This window comes from Amia ocellicauda, unplaced genomic scaffold, assembly GCF_036373705.1.
Source record: "Amia ocellicauda isolate fAmiCal2 unplaced genomic scaffold, fAmiCal2.hap1 HAP1_SCAFFOLD_34, whole genome shotgun sequence".
NCBI classification, from domain to species: Eukaryota; Metazoa; Chordata; class Actinopteri; order Amiiformes; family Amiidae; genus Amia; species Amia ocellicauda.
In genome coordinates this window covers 389,551-395,002 of record NW_027102909.1, presented here as the reverse complement: position 1 = coordinate 395,002, position 5,452 = coordinate 389,551, and the positions used below count along the sequence as shown (strand labels likewise).

The 5,452-nt window shown below is 40.5% G+C and overlaps 1 non-coding gene across 1 annotated transcript; it reads left to right on the top strand.

Annotated features, from left to right (window-relative positions):
- The first annotated feature begins 4,428 nt into the window (after positions 1 to 4,428).
- Positions 4,429 to 4,543, top strand: LOC136732141 (U5 spliceosomal RNA). The gene has a single exon (XR_010809779.1). It is a non-coding gene; the product is annotated as a U5 spliceosomal RNA (small nuclear RNA).
- The last annotated feature ends 909 nt before the right edge of the window (positions 4,544 to 5,452 follow it).

Below are 5,452 nucleotides of genomic sequence, written 5' to 3'. Positions count from 1 at the left end.
AGTAAGTTGACGAGGGTCTGAGTAAGTTGATAAGGCTTGGGAAGCAGGAAAAGGCGAGTTTGATGTGTGTGAGACAAATGTGCTGCCACTTTTAGCACAGAGAGCTTCTGATGGTGATTGAATGAAACGTGGGAAAATAAATAAACTTGATGTAGGATAAATGAATAAATAATTGAATGAGATATGAGCCGCAGAGACCTCCCACATTGGAAAGTGGACTACAGCAGATAATCCTCTCCTCTCCCAGGGCAGGGTGATTAAGTGGGGACGCGTGTGAAGAGTGCAGGTGGACCCAGGTGAGTTGTGTAAGAAAGAAGAAACAAAAATAATAAGGCACGCGTGCAAACAATCAAAATAATACTAAGTGAATAACAAATTAAACAATAAAGTGAAAGATAATCAACACACAAAATAATGGCAATATAGAACCAAACAAAATACACAAGCCATATTGCATAAAGTGAAGTGAAATATAAATATAATAAGTAATGGTGATTAAGGAGCTAATTAACACCGTCCGTGACATTTACATTGGTTGGGTGTGTGGATACCAGTAATAATTTTTGTTTTATTGAAATACAAAATAATTCTATTTTTCCGAAGTGCTGAACTTTAATACAGTCTAGAAAGATTAATATTTTTTGTCTTGGGCTATATTATTATTACCATAGTTTTTCTATTGTATAAGTATCTTGGAGTATCTTGGACAATGTCAAACAGTATGATTGAAGTGCCTGCTCCCTAATCCATGTGTTGATCTATGAACTCTGTCCTATAATGATATAAATTCTGCTTAGCTAACTTTTAAGATAACATAGTAATTACTTTCTGATTATAACCAGCTCTTTGATTTTTGTGTATAAAAGCTCTGACTGTTAAAATGAAGGCAGAGCGACTTTGGGATCTTCTTGAGTCACTGTTCCTCTCCACGCTGCGTGTATTAAAGGCATTGCAACTAACGCTCCAACCTGGTTGAAGATGATTGTTCTTCCACATCAGATTTGACATTACTGTATGTATGCAGGCCCTTGTAATTGCTTTTCCAATACTGCCAACTGGTTATTGATGATTGATTTCACATTGTGGTACGAGTATCGAGTGAAATGAGTGCTATCCACCCCAGCAACACAGTGATAACATGGAGCCGGCAAGTCATCCAGGTCACAATAGAGGTCAAGCAGTGGGAGGAGGAAGACGTGGTGGTCAAAGGAATGGAAGGGGACATGCACCCCTTCTGAGAGGTGGTCGTGGGCCTCGTCATAGAGGAGGGCTTAGGCCTCACCAGAGAGGCAGCCATGGGCCTCATTTGAGAGGTGTTGGGGGAACGTGGTAGAGGACAAGGCCACGGACCAGACAGCGGCAGCAACAGCAAATAGTGTCCAGTGAAATCCGAGAAATAGTTGTAGAACATGTTGTAAATCATGGCATGACCATGACTGAGGCAGCTACAATGATTCAATCAAACCTCAGAATCAACTCAGGATCAACTGTGGCCTCAATCATCAGAAATGTCCGTACTGTGAAGCGGCAAGTCTTCAGCATGCACTAAACATTAGGCTACTCTCAATTGTCAAATGACTGTATACTGCATACCAATGTGTAGCACAGAGTATAGTGTGCCTTTTGAAAGAAATGCAGACAGAGTGAAGCAGCTGATGACTGAGTATGTTCAGGTATGTTCAGTTTCAAGATGCCTCTTGTGAAAAATGGTTGTGAGAACCTGAACCTGAACACAGGGCTGATGGAAATTTAGAAGTACAGTAATCAATCCTTTGTTTTGCTTTTTACACTAAGCCAGGTGAGGAACACTGCAGTTGACATTTTACTGTAGTTTTGTTCTTTTTTGTAGCTAATTATTGTTGCATGGATTCAAAGAAACCTATGGTGTGATTTGATTGTATTGCATCAATACATTTCAGATTTTGTTCAATGATTCCACTGTGTCTGTAGTATTCTCTCTACTAGTCCTACAGTGATGTATTTATGTGTAGTACCATAATGAAACATGTATCACATATTTTGTACTACAATATTTAATGATTGTACGAACAACTACACAGTGAAACTATCGGTATCTTCTGTGTTACTATGTTACTATGGTATTTCATGATAAATGAGTTATTTGAACCAACAAGTCTGCAAGTGCTAGGTTTCTTTAAAGATATGAATGCACAATGCAATGTTTTGAACATTGGACAGCCTGTGTTACAAGTGATGACCGTTTTGAGTTTTGTGTCTAGTTTTGAAAAATGACATCAAGGTTCTGAAATGAGTGACAAAGTGATTGTAAAAAACTGTATATTCATCCTATTTAATGTGCTCTTTTAAAATGTACTTTTCTTTTTTATGTTGCCATTTCTGTTCTACCAATGTTTCAGTTGTTAGCCAAAGATTGACAGAGTACATCTCATACACACAGGCCAGACAGCAAGGATTTCTTTTTGAAATTCAATTACAAATGCTGCATGAACTCATCAATACGATTAGAGCTCCTGAAAGCAATATAACTAACTCACTCTACAGCATCTCATTAGCAGTGAAAAGAAACCAAGAAAGTTGGGACAGTCGACTGTTTACCACTATGTAACATCACCTTTTCTTTTAATAACACTTATTAAGCACTTGGGCACTGAAGACACCACTTGGTTAAGTTTAGCAAGCGGGATTTTCCCCCATTCATCCATTATGCATTTCCTCAGCTGCGCAACTGCACAGGGCCTTCGTTGTCTTAATTTGCACTTCATAGTGCGCCACACATTCTCAATTCGGAGACAGGTCAGGACTGCAGGCAGGCCATGCTAGCACCCGCACTCTCTGCCTATGCAACCATGCGCTTGAAATCTGGGCAGAATGTGGTTTGGCGTTATCCTGCTGAAAAATGCAGGTACGTCCCTGGAAAAGACGATGTCTGGATGGCAGCATATGTTGCTCCAAAATGTGTACATCTCTTTCTGCAAAAATGGTGCCCTCACAGATGTGCGAGTTACATGACAGACAGACACTCATACACACTGTCACACCCACACACACACACACACTTTCACAGACAGACACACGCACACACACTCACTTTCACACAGAGACAGACACACAAACACAGAGACAGACACACACACACTCACTTTCACACAGAGACACACAAACACATACACTTTCACACAGACACACACACACATACATACATACATACATACATATATAAGGAAAAGAAACAATACATTTAAAAATCACAAAAAGATGTAAATGTAAATGTAGATGTAAAGATGTTAATGATCTCAAGGTAGCTGGGACCATAGTCACCAAGAAAACAATTGGTAACACACTATGCCGTGAAGGACTGAAATCCTGCAGCGCCCGCAAGGTCCCCCTGCTCAAGAAAGCACATGTACAGGCCCGTCTGAAGTTTGCCAATGAACATCTGAATGATTCAGAGGAGAACTGGGTGAAAGTGGTCTCAGATGAGACCAAAATCAAGCTCTTTGCCATCAACTCAACTCGCCGTGTTTGGAGGAGGAGAATTGACCCCAAGAACACCATTCCCACCATCAAACATGGAGGTGGAAACATTATGCTTTGGGGCTGTTTTTCTGCTAAGGGGACAGGACAACTGCACCGCATCAAAGGGACGATGGACGGGGCCATGTACCGTCAAATCATGGGTGAGAACCTCCTTCCCTAAGCCAGGGCATTGAAAATGGGTCAAATACTTATTTCCCTCATTAACATGCAAATCAATTTATAACTTTTTTGAAATGCATTTTTCTGGATTTTCTTGTTGTTATTCTGTCTCTCACTGCTAAAATACACCTACCATTAAAATTATAGACTGATCATTTCTTTGTCAGTGGGCAAACGTACAAAATCAGCAGGGGATCAATTACTTTTTTCCCCCACTGTACATACATATATATGGAAAAGAAACATTACAAGTATAAATCACAATAAGATGTAATAAGGTACAGATAAACAAAGTGTAATAAAATGTGATCTGTTTGAAAATGCAGGGACGTCACTGGAAAAGATGATGTCTGGATGGCAGCATATGTTGCTCCAAAATGTGTACATCTCTTCTGCAAAAATGGTGCCCTCACAGATGTGCGAGTTACATGACAGACAGACAGACAGACACTCACACACACTGTCACACCCACACACACACTTTCACAGAGAGACATATACACACACACACACACACACACACACACTTTCACACAGAGACAGGCACACACACGTACAGACACACACACTAACTTTCACACAGAGACAGACACACACACACACACACACACACACATACATACATACATATGGAAAAGAAACAATACTTTTATAAATCACAATAAGATGTAATAAAGTACAGAAAAACTAAATGTAAGAAAATGTGATCTTTAATACACACAAATATGTATGGCTGGTCGGATGCGTCTTGGACTCGGGTTCCTCTTCATTACGTATAACGCTTTTGCCTTTTGCTAAAGCTTTCCGTGGAGGGGATCGTGGGTGAGTTTGTACCATTCTTGGGGGGCTCTGCCTTGTTGGGGCGGAGCTGTGATCCAGGTGAACAGCAGATCGGGCATAGGTGGGCATGTGGGCAGAGGAGTAGGAAGGCCGGTCAAGCAAATAAGCTTGCTAAGGTACGCAGCAGCAGCAAGCAGCCCCCACATCCAGCCAGCCAGCCAGTCTGGCTGGCAGTGACTGAGTGGTTGACAGACGGCAAGCAACGGAATGTACGTGCTCTGTGATGTCATAGCAGTCAGCTGAGAGAGGCTCGTGATGTCATCGCTGAGCTGGCTGGCTGGCTGGCTGGCTGGCTGGCTGGCGGACTGGCTGGCTCTGTGTGTGTGTGTGTTTGTGTGTGTGTCTGTTTTTCTGTTTGTCAGTCTGTCTGTCTGTCTCTCTCTCTCTCTCTCTCCCTCTCAATTCATTTGTATTGTCAAAGCAATTGGACATACATACATACATACATACATATATGTAGCGTAAGGTACACTTATACATTTCAATTAAAGAAGTGAATTCATAGTATCACCTTATCACGAATCCTGGAGTCTTGTATAACTCAATTTCTGTAATAATTGGACGCAGACACCAATTCCAAAGATATAAATTGTCAAATTTATTTAAAAACAAAGACTAAATGTAGCACTACACTAATTATACAAAAGGGAAAAACTAATTAAAATTCAACTCTAGATCAACAAATCAAAGACAAATCACTTCCGTGACCAAATCAAAGACCATGGGATCCCATAGGATAACACACAAATCGTTAAACAAAAAAGGTTATAAACACATTGACTACAATACCGGTTAGTAATTCTAGGAATCACTAAGAAACAGTTGAAAGTGCTAAATTGCAGTTTCAGAAGATGAAAAAAAACTGTAACTGATGGGATATGTAGTACTTTATACTCGAGTGGTCTATGCGATTACACCCTGTTGGTGTTATTAA